The sequence below is a fragment of the Nyctibius grandis genome, chromosome 5 (genome assembly GCF_013368605.1).
Source record: "Nyctibius grandis isolate bNycGra1 chromosome 5, bNycGra1.pri, whole genome shotgun sequence".
Lineage (NCBI taxonomy): Eukaryota > Metazoa > Chordata > Aves > Nyctibiiformes > Nyctibiidae > Nyctibius > Nyctibius grandis.
In genome coordinates this window covers 88594341-88606816 of record NC_090662.1, presented here as the reverse complement: position 1 = coordinate 88606816, position 12476 = coordinate 88594341, and positions in this window count along the sequence as shown.

Here is a 12476-nt window from a genome sequence, read left to right as displayed (position 1 = left end):
CTGCAGGGCAGGCTCCGGGAAGGCCCAGGCTGGGCCTAGCAACGGTCGAGAGCTGGATTCAGGGATGCACGGATCGGGATCGGGGGCAGCAGGAAAACAGACGGAGTCCTCCTTGGACACCGGCCATAGCAGAAAGAGAGCGAGACCCTCGTGATCCCCCCCCCTTTATACCGAGAATGACGTGTATGGGATGGAATACCCTCATTGGTCAATTTTGGGTCACCTGCCCTGTCCGCTCCCCCCTGCAGCTGTGACCCCCCTTCGGCTCTTCACTTGTAAGCAGTGAGGAATTCAGCAGTGACCTTGGTTTCTCTAAGAATAAGTACAGCAAGAGCCTTACTGCACAACATCCCTACTGGTGCCTCAGTGATAACTACAAACTTTGAGCGTTATCAGTCCTGGAAGCAGACACTGTCTGCAAACATGCAGTTAGTTTCAGAAAGTGCAGTTACTTAGAGGAGACTTAGCTGAAAGTAAAAATCACTGAAAGGAAAATCGGCCTGGTTTAGGCCAAACCAGGACATTACCCTCAAGCAGATCACCACTCCTGCCTAACTTGGTGTCGTCTGTGAACTTACTGAGGGTGCACTCGATCCCCTCATCCAGATCATTGATAAAAGTATTGAACAGAACTGGCCCCAGTACTGAGCCCTGCGGAACGCCACTTGTGACCGGCCGCCAACTGGATTTAACTCCATTCGTAACAACTCTTTGGGCCCAGCCACCCAGCCAGATTTTCACCCAGCGAAGCGTACACCCATCTAAGCCAAGAGCCGCCAGTTTCTCCAGGAGAATGCTGTGGCAAATGGTGTCAAAGGCTTTACTAATGTCTAGGTAGACAACATCCACAGCCTTTCCCTCATCCACTAAGCAGATCACCTTGTCACAGAAGGAGATCAGGTTAGTCAAGCAGGACCTGCCTTTCATAAACCCATGCTGACTGGGCCTGATCACCTGGTTGTCCTGTACGTGTCACGTGATGGCACTCAAGATGACCTGCTCCATAACCTTCCCTGGCACTGAGGTCAGACTGACAGGCCTGTAGTTCCCTGGATCCTCCTTCTGGCCCTTCTTGTATATGGGCATTACGTTTACTAACCTCTAGTCAACTAGGACCTCCCTCGTTAGCCAGAACTGCTGATAAATGATGGAAAGTGGCTTGGTGAGCACTTCCACCAGCTCCCTCAGTACCCTTGGGTGGATCCCATCTGGCCCCATAGACTTGTGTGTGTCTAAGTGGTGTAGCAGGTGGCTAACCATTTCCCCTTGGATTATGGGGGCTTCATTCTTCTCCCCATCCCTGTCTTCCAGCTCAGGGGCTGGGTACCCAAAGAATTACTGATCTTACTACTAAAGACTATATGTGTATACATTAATAAATATATATATACACACATACCTATTATACATATTCATAATGGTCCTTATACCTTAAATAAGGTCTTCTGGCCTGTTTGTTCTAGCTGATTCCTTCTGCCCATTTTAATTCATATAACTTCCAAAAGTTTTCATCTTTTGGGCAGAAGACTAGCCATTTCACCTTTGAAAGGCGAAAACCTCAACTCACACTGCTTGAAGTTTGAGTAGAAAATATATTGGGCAATTTGTGTGAGAAAAGTTTTCAATATACTTTCATTTTTTACAACTGACATTTCCTTACTTCAAGGCACTTAAAAATTTAAGACACAGGGTTGACTTGGGCATGTTTTTTCCATATAACAATGAAATGGTGATGAAAACCAAAAATGCTAATTTAATTGATATAATGTTAAATTGAAAATCTCATAGATGTAATATAAATGTTATTTTTTTGGTGAAAAATAAATTATTAGTTTGCAAAGGTCTTTTAATATATTAATATTTTATGCCTCAGAGAAGGGCTGTGTATACACAAGTATAAAACACCCTGTAGGGGATGATATGTTCCAGGGCAAGAATTTAGCCTTTTTTCTTTTTAAGAACATTGTATTTGGAAATTAGCGTATCATGGTTTAAAACGATACCAAACATCATGGCTTTAGCAAGTCTTTAACTTTTAGAGGTCTAGACAAGACTTAAGGTGAGGTATGTTTTATCTCTCTTTTGAGTGCCTATATTATTCCCCTGTTTTAAAGTGGTGCATCCCAACTGTTTTGCAAAGCATCCGTCTTTCGGGCCTGACTGTACGCGCAGCCTCTGGAACGCCACCTTTACCAACTGCTCGCTGCCAGCAGCAGCTCCGTCCCTTCATGGCAGGGGAGTGAAAGTAGCTGTAATTACTGGCTGCAGGTGTAAATGCTTGCTCCCTTGCCCTCGGGGAACTGAACCATAGCCATGATTAAAGGTAGTTAGCAATCCCTAATGACTACAAACATGCAGAGCTGATAATTACAACTACTTTTCATTCCACCACCCGTGAGGACTGACCTACTGCCAGCAATAAACTTTCTTAAGTTTTATCCTTTTCTTTTCTTTTCACAATTCAGTTTTATAATTATTTAAATTTTTTTTTGCAAGATTTTTCTAATCCTTCTTGACCTTTGGATTTGTGACTGCCAGTATGAGAAAGACTGCTGTAAAGGATCTGATAGTAGCTGGAAAGGGGACAATACTGAGCAGAGAGGAAATCTGACCCAACATGGTGAGTTGCAATATTCCGATTTGTGCCAGTCATATCAATTCATACATTACTTTGATGTTATCAAACCTGTGAAACTCTAGCTAATGTTACTTTTCACATATTAAAGTCAATTATGAGCTTGTATACCCTGCTGCTTTATGGCCTAAATGAACATATTCATGGTATCCACAATAAGAATTGGTTATTTGATTATAAAGCAAATTAGGATGTTCCTGTCATTAGGCTCTGAGACAGCCTTCTCTGAAAAAGAAAGTTCCATAAAATGCCTATCTATTAATCAGTTGCATTCAAATACAGTCCCCTTTGAAGATATGGGTAAAGGGCAGGGTAGTTGCAGCAGAGGGATTTTTCGTTCCGCAATAGAAAGACGCCCCTCCCCAAATCTGCAGCTAATGGTTTCTGCCACTATAACCATTACTTATTTTCCCAAAGGACACATCTGTTCAGAGGGTCTACTGTCACCTATGAAATCCCTGTTTATGGCTGTTGCCACAGAAATAGCAGTCTTTAAAACTTGTTGAAATCTTTTCTCTCTGCTTTCACTAAAAGTTAAAGGCTAATTAAGGAAATGCAAACAGGAACTTCTGAGCCTTCAGTAACAACATAACAGATTGTAACACGGGGAACTGAAGAAGTGAACATGCACTTAGTCCCTCTGGCAAAGGAAAAACAAACTAAAAAACATTATGATCTTTTTGGCATTTAAAAAATATCCTTTCTTCCTTTCTATATTGTAACATATAAAACCCAAAATCAATAATGCAGAGCCACTCTTAAAAAAAAAAAAAAAAAAAGGTACTACAAGATGCTCCAGTCAAGATATCTCTTAACTGGCTCCAGAGGGGCAGAGTCATCCCTCGTCCTCTTCAGCTGGAGCAATTCTGACCAAGAGGTGAGGTTTCATATATGGTAGTGAAGCAAAGCTGCAAAAAAAGGAGTGGAAAGGGGATTTCAAGGTTGAAACATCTGTACAGCAGACTCCTTCGAGGCAGGCAGAAAACAATCAGTCAGGGGCTTTCACTGACTCCTATTTTTCACAGAGTAGCACTAATTTCAATGCTAGACTGAAGATATGCCTTGCAAATAATTATTGTATATGATCCCGCTGTGGGGGAATTTACTTCTTTAATGATAGGTTGTTGGATAATCCTGTACGTTTGAGGACAATTCTGTACAATCTGACCCTGGGAGAAGCAGGACCTTCACCACAGTCTGTGATAAGGGATTCCCAGGAGTTAGGTCTTTATGGGTATTGACTTACGTGATTTGGGGGAAACCATTTCACCTCCTTGATGATGATGATTCCTCCCTCACTTTTCCTCCCTACTCTTTCTTCTGTTAACTCTTTGTGCCTGGAACTTTTTTACTCGTGACTGAAAAACACAAAGATCCACTTTTGTGCGGGTCCTCTGCGTATGTAAATCCTATTGCTACTAGTAAATAGTAGAAACATTAAAGTCTGGGAAAAAACCCAAACAACCTCACACACCCCTTTAGCTAATTTAGCTGCATCTTTAGGTAATTTGGACAATACAAGGCTTTGGTTTTCTGTCTGGAAATAAATACAGGACTGGACTGCACAGGCTGGGTTTTTAAATGTGAAAATTATGACCATTAAACCTGTGATTTGAAAATGTGTCAGCACAAAGCAGAGAAAGATATGGATACATTCTGAGGGTTACTGCCTCAGGGTCAATTGAAACACGCAGATCTATGGGGCGCAACAGTGGAAGGAGAAAGCGAATGCAGGTGCAAATATGCCTGGGGCTTGTCTAGCTTCCACTAAAATAAAAAGTTTGATAGCGCTAATCATTTCTATCCCTTTACATTTTAAGCAGCCACTGCCATTGACAAAGCATTTTAATGGCGTGCTGGCAGAATTGTGGGCTTGGCTAGGAAGAGACATCAGAAAGGGTGATAACGGGTAGAAGGAAGCAGAGGTGCAAACCTGCATTTTCGGGGGAAGGGTCCAAATGAATATTCAGAGGTAAAAAAACAGAACAATTACAAGTCTCCGAATTTGCACCAGTGACAAATACCTGTCTCCCAGCATTTTCAATTCTTGTGAATGAAATCGTGAGATGTACTTAGTGTGCCTGTCTGGGCTGCAAGGGTCAAAACCCGATCCGAAAACCCATGAGGCATATAAGGGGCCTCTGACAGATGAGCAAGGCTGGACATAGTACTGCATTTTACCCCTTTCTCCCCAGCAGCCTGCCCCTCATCTCTGCCTCATGTTACCACAAGGGCTGAATATCACAGTAGGGGACAGGTATGTGCCTGCCTCTCAGTAGCCCCACTCATGCTGCAGTATCTTACAGTAAACCTATCTTAACTGATGGCTTAAGCAAATGGGCTGTCTGTTGTGTCCTGGGGGTAGAGGACTGAGGGACAAAGGCAGAGGAGATTGCTAGGGACAGAAAAAATCTGGAGGAGATTGCTAGGGACAGAAAAAATCTTGAACTGCTACAGCAGTCTGTCAGAGGTTGGTTTTGAAAGTCCTTATTTTCACTGACTTGCTTGCTTAAAGCGTTAAGGTGCTCTAACACTACTAAAAGTCAAATTTCCTATTTTTGTGTTAATCTGATTGTGCTCAATTTTTGTATGTGAGTTCTTGCTGGGTTGCTTTGCTGCTTGTAGAAATAGGTTATTTTGCAGTTCACAGATGTGTGTGGATTAGTAATACCTAATGGACTGAAGTCTAATTGGAGAGGGAGATACGTGCATAGAGGAGAGAAGCCTCGAGGAAGACCATTTTTCAGTGTCTTTAAGAAAGATCAGGAGGCATGATAACTTATCAGAGTAAGTTTTCAACTCTAAAAATCTACATTCAAATTTTGGCTAAGGTGTTGAGTGAAAAGTCAGTTTGCCATGGCTTGAGCTGGCTTCCAATTGAGTTGTTCAGAGACCTTCTGTAACATGCCGTATGCTTTGACTAGCTAAAAAGATTAGCCAGGGCTGTGCAAGCAATTGATGTAGAATGGCAGAGGGCTGCCTCCTGCTATCCGTTATTCTTCCCGGAGGTAAAATGCTATCTCTGCTGCTGTCACCAGCAGCACTTCTTTTGATTTTAGTGAAAAAGTATCTGATTTATATGGGCCTTGTGTATTATGATCAGAGATGCGTCCAAATTAAGTCTCTCTAACTGATTTTTGGTCTATCTGAATTAGTTAACTAATTGTGAATAATAACAAAAGAAAGAGGAAATGTCAAAGTTCAGATTTTGCAGCTTGGGGCTGGGGTGAGAATGAGGTGTGGATACAGGAGGAAAAATTGAATTTAAACAGGCTTTAGTTTTTTCAGGGAGATAGCAGAAGTTGCTTCTATAGGCAATGCTACATAGTGGGCAATACTGTTCTAACAGAACTAAATCATCTCTTTGGGGAAGGTAGAGCTGGGTGAGAGAGCAGGTGAAAGAGAAAGATTTGCTTTACTGGCTACTGTTAGGTACTCCAACAGAGCCAAGACATGTTTGTTTCCAGTGCTCTTTGTCCGTAGGAGGTCAGACACAGAGGACTCACTGAGGATGTAGTACAGGCTCAATTTTATTTGGTTTTCTTTTTGCTAGGGACCATAAGGAAACACAGCCGTAGCAGGTCTGAAGGTACCATCTTTTTTAAATGACAGCTGCAACATTTTCTTCTTCTGTGAATTTAGCCTTGAGGATCTTATTCACTCTCCCTTTCAGATCTTTCAGATCACATCTCATCTGCTTCTGCTTTGTGTAATCAACCAATTAATAACGGCTTGAGAAGCAGGCAGGGATAATTGGCATACACTTTGTAAAAGAATAATCAAGAATGTGAATATAAATTGTATAGATTGTAATTGTTTTCCTTGCCTTTCATTCTTTTGCACCATATTAGTTCTTGTAGTACCTCGGGGGAGAATATAAGACGGCCATTCTGGGTCAGACCAAAGTTCTCTTCTAGCCAAGTGCCTGTCTTTGACAGGGAGTATTAAAAGGTGGTTTGAAACTGTAATAAGAAAAAGTAAAGGTAGAGCAATCTTTTTCCCAGTGCTTCTCTAGTATCCAGCAATTAGTGCTTTAGAGAATTCCTAAGCTAGAATTTGTATATATTGCTGTTGTCCTGCTTAGGTGTTTTGTATGCTTAGATGGCATTGTTGCAAAATCCCACAATTACTACCCTCACGGATCCTGTGAGGTAGAAAAGTGGTATATTATCTCCACATTATGGATTTTGAACTGAGGAGCAGAGAGACTTGAAATGCCACCATCTAAAAATAGATTAGAGCTGTTACAGTTCATTAGCACAATAAAAACTTTCGAACAAATTGCTACCCAGCCTGTCCTTAAAAATCCAACCTCTCTATAAACTTCCTATTACAATACTACATGATGAGACAAGGGTGACTGCAGCCCTGAAATTTTATGATAGTTCTGTGTTGCTTCACTTTCCCAATAAATGCCAGCAACACGATCCTATATAGTATGACTTCAATTACACAGAGTTGCTTCCAGATGACTTTCAGACTCCAAGATCAGGTGCCCCTAATTAAAGAAGGAAAGGTGTATGGATGTGAGGGATGTTCATCAGAAATTTGCAGATTGTTTAAAGGGATTTTCAGGTTGTTGAAAATGTCAATAGCTCGTGACACAATGACATGATACTACTAAAATAAGTAACTTGTAGGTTAGAAGGACTTCGGATAGATGGGAGAATATATATGCCAGGAGGCCTAAGCTGATAGTAGGCAATATGCAGGAGGCATCTTTTATCACTTAGACTCCATTGCCTTGGCACAGTCTTGCTACTCTGTCTGTGGAAAGTTCTCAATGCTCTGTCCAGCTTAGTTAACTTGTGGCCCTCTCTATCGCTATTATGTTAGCATCTCAAAATCACTAATTTGTTTATCTTCATACCACTTCCAAGATGTAGCAAGGGCCTTAGCACTGTTTTCTAAATGGACAGAAAGATATCAAGCATGAAGTCCATACTGGTGGATCCAGATGTGCGCTGCTGATATGACAATGTCTAACCTTCAAGTGCTTGGCTCCAGGGTTAACATGTGCCCTTAGTGAGTAGATGGTACTAAGCTTGACTTTGAAGAGAGATGTGTCTTGCAGCCAGCTCATTTCATAAGCTTACATCCCTGTCTCCACTTTGAGCTTCATAGCTTGGGAACCTTACCTCCAGGTAGATCTTCCAGCTGACCATACAAAACATAGCAAAGGTGATTCCCTTTTTTTAAGAGGACTTTGAGGGGAAGAGAGTGAAAAGGTCTATTATAATGCTCTCAAAATAAACTGAGATGAGAGTCCAAAGCAGAAATTTTCCTTACTGCTACAGTCTTAGCAGTGATATTTTATCACTTACATGATGATTGAGAGACTGTAGGAACAAATGTGAGGCTGTCATTCTAAATCAAAGACATTTGTTAGGCATTTATCTTGCTTTATATTTTTTTTTTTTAATTAATGTGCACTCATTGTCACAAGGCTACTGTACTCCAGAAAGGCATTTTGTACAATGAGTACTGAAATGCTCAGCTTCAACAAAAAAACATCAAAATACTTTTATAGCTATTGCTACATGATTATTGTTCATAGCTCATATGTTTGGTTGACTGTGTGGCATCTGGTTTGGAGACCTGGATGTTATACTGCAATCATGAATGGCTAATAAAGTTATCTGGTAAGTACCTGAAAGTTCTTACTAATGTAACTGTAAGAGTTAAAAGGTCTATATTGTTTTTTCTTATTCTGTTCATTCAGAAAGCTTGTTACAATACTAGCAGTGTATTGGTTGGATGCAAGTGATAGAAGTTTTAATGACCTTGATATAAAGAAACACTTAAACAAATGTTATATGTTTTGAATAAGAGATAAAGATGCTTAGAAATACTTATGGATAACATAGGATAAAATCCAAGTTTCCTGAAAGCAGAAAAATGTTACAAATCTGGTCTTTCTTTCCAGATCTATGCATTCAGTTAGAAGAATAAAATATGTATGCATTTTTTCCTTTGGTGTAAAAATCTACTGATAGGGTTTTCCATACCTATTATTTTAGATATGTATCTCCTCATAAAAAACACACCATTGGGAAGAACATAAAGAAAAATAGTCTCATATATATTGCTGTAGACTGTAGGTAGAAAGACTACTTTTCTGCATTGGAGTTTAGAGACACTTTTGTGAAAGGAACTACAGACTTGTATATGGCAAACAAGCCAACATGGATCCCAGCTGGATACAAAGACAAATCCATAGATCATACTGATGTTGGTGCTTCTTCCTCATTTCCCTGCCAACTAGTTTGCTTATGTATTTTATATAAAAGTAAAGTCAAAGTTTATGGCAAGATTTAAATCCTGATATCCTCATCTTGGCATCTATGGAGAGAGAGAGTCAGGACAGGGAAACAAATTTGTCATCTCATTATCTTTTAATTTGGATTAAAACCACCTCTAAACAGTTGGCCTTCCAATGTGACTCTTTCTTGTTATTTCTCAATGGCACGTCATATCACATTGCTAAATGTAAATTGTTCTTGGCTAGTTTTTCAAAGTAATTTGACAACATAGTTTGATTTTGCTCTAACATAATCTAGAAACTGTTTCCCAGTAGTGGGACGAGGGGAATGTGAAGAAACTATTACACAGCATTCCTTGCAATTTGCTCCTTTCTTACAATACCTATCATATTTTGCTTAACTATAGCAATCTTCCTAGGTTCAAACGCTCTACTTAGATGTATTCAGTGATTACATGAACTGTATGGGTTTCATATGTTAGATGAGCCTTTGCTGAGAATACTAACGTTACGTGCTTTACAATAATGCAGTGAATCCCAATTTGGTTTTGATTGCAGTAATCTGGAGTCAAATGTGCAAACCCTTGCTAATTTAAGTTGATTTTACCTTTATCGTTTTGCATATTACATGATCTAGAGCCACACAAACAAAAGCTTGTTTGGACTTACCCTGCTTTCCTTTTCAGAAAACAGAATTCTTTTTAATTAAAAACACTTTAAAAAAATCAGTATGTGTAATTGCTAACACCTGCTATGTGTTACTAACAGATGTTTCTTACTTACCTAAGGGAACTGTTATAATTACACTATAAGCTTATTGGAATGGCATTTAACCAAGATAGTTTAGGAACTTTAGGTGGTGACTTTGTGTTCTTTTATTCATCTTTCCACTAAAAAACTTTTTTTTTTTAAAAAAATGAGCCCTCCTCTCTTGCCTCCTCAGCTCATATTCACCAAACACAATTCACCACAATAATGAAGTTTTGGATGTTCAGCCTCTCCTTGCTCCTCGGTCCATCCCTGAACATCTAGGAAGAGTTTGCATGTGTTTCTCCAAGTATAACACTGGAGCCTGTCTTGGCAAGGCCCAGGATGAGGCGGTTGTGTGAGGTCTTACAAGTCGTGCTAATAAGTGGCATTGGAGGAATGCAGACTTGCTGAATGATCTTGGGCAGCCCACTTAATCTCTCTACCTCTGTATTTTTCCCCGTGAAGTATCAGCAACGTGGCCTGTTGGGAGGCCTAAGTCAAAGGTGTTTGCCCAGGGCTTTGAGATCTTCAGATTAAAGTAGAGGACAGTATGCCTATTTCTGAGTGTTGTCCTGTCACTAAGACCTTGCAGCCCAGAGGCAGGCTGGCCTCGTGGGCACGGCAGAGGTCTGCCAGCATGGCAGGTTGCAGGAGGTACGGTGGATTCCTGCATCTTTCAGACTCGACTGCAGAGCAAGACACTCTGTGTTCTCCCTCTGCATCTTCATTTATGAAACTAATCGCACAATTACCTGCAGGCATGTGTTAAATATGACACTGGTCTCTGCAAAATAATGGGCCAATTGCAAACAATGAATAAAGAGAGGCAGCTCCATTTATAACTGCTGTTTCAACAGAGCTGTGTTGTAATCAAAGTGATCTGAGGGTGACTCATTAATTAATTGATGTTCTTTTTTATTATGTGCTATTGAGTTAATGAGTAATTTGTGCTAGATAACTCTCTGAACACACTGATTACGTGAGATATTTTCTGGGGCTTTCATACCAATGACATGCTGAATAGGTGGAAGATGGTATTTGCTTATGTATACTCATTATTAGCAGGTTCAGGATGAATATAAATCAGCAGAAGGGCATTTTAAAAGGTATTAGATACATACAACCCCTACTTTAAGGCTTTAAACAGATACTTTTTGGCTTTTAATGCCTTAAATAGTATTAAAAGAACTTCCTTTATAATACTGCTATCACCCACAATTGGCAGCTTCTAGAAAGGGTGCCTACACAAAAGATTTTTACTGTGAGCGTGTTTGTGCTAATGGCCTATTACCTTCCACCTATTGTATTTTGGTTTCCTCTTGCAAGGTACTGAAGTGAACAGTAAACAGGTTTGGTCTGCATCATTGGACTGAAGTAGGAGAAATGTATTAAGTGAATATGCAATTGGCTTTTTTATCTAAAGTGGTATTTAAAAGAATAAAAACACTGCTCTTATATACAGTACACACTTTGCTTTCTGTAGTTCGAGTTGTTAAAGCTTTTGCTTTATTGAAAACACAACATCTCCAATGCCATAGGAGTTTTTATTCATTAAACAACAAATGGCTAAATTGGTAATTTAGTCTGACAACAGCAGCACAGTGGAAGCTTTCAGAAGAATCAGCTAAATGTGTAAAATTATACCCAGCAATCACTACAGACCTTCATTTTTGACAAGATTTGTTCTAGGTACAGATGACTGTAAACTACCTACTGCTGAGAAAATTATAAGAAGCTGCTGTATATTACGTTGAAAAAAAGCCTTTAAAGTACTTTGTCTGTACAGTTGAAACCTTGCCACAGTCCCTGTTTGTTTGTTTCTTTTCCCCACAGTCTCCCTTCTCACTGACCACTTTTCAATCTATTTTCTTCAAGTCATTTTATATGTAGGCAATTAGGAACATTTGAGGGGTTGCTGGATGATTTTTCTTTATTTACATTACATGAGCATAAATTTGAGCATTTTGCGAGGGTAGGAAGAGGCAAGAAGGTGTGCTTAAAAAAAAAAGAATGAAGAAAATTTGTTAAGCAAGATAAAAATACAATAATGAAACAGATCAACTTTTAGCCCTGGTCACTGCTTCTGCAGAATCCAGGCTGTCTAGATTCATCAGCAGTCATGGCAGATAACAGACACAGCAGGTTATGGTTGGCAGAGGAGCTTTCTACAGCTGAAAATCAAGGTTTGATAGTTTGTACTTTTGCATGTGGCTTAAAAAACAGCAACCCAAGAATAATAGATTTTCTAAATTATTGTTGTTATTATTTTTGTCTGGCTAAAGTTAGAGATTTGTACAGATGATAGAGATGAAATACCCTAAAGATAGGAGATGATACAAGTGGAAGAATTCCTGCCTGGCAAATGAACATACACTGAGCAATGGTCACTAGCAGAACATTTTGCTGTATGCAGACAGAGCATGTTGACACACACAGTGATGGAGAAGGAAACCTAAGGTAGATAACTAAAAGCAACCTAAAGGAATGGTCTAGGCCTCCCTCTGTCAAAAAGATCAATAAAGCAGCCTGGCAGATAATCTCTCTTCAATATTGTCTTATGATATTATACTTTATTGGAATTGTAAATGTTTCCATTAAATATTTCAGCTCCCAGTTATTATTTTAACAGCCAGGCAAGATGGAAATTTGAAATACAGGAAAATGTGTAATCGATCTTTGACCTCCCTCAAATCTAAGTTTATACTGTATCCTCTACACACATATTTTAGATACGTATGTGAATAAGATGTATGAGATTAAAGTGCTCAAAGCAATGCCAAATCATTGCAGCACTTCAAACAAGCATATCAACATTTCTTTATTCTTACA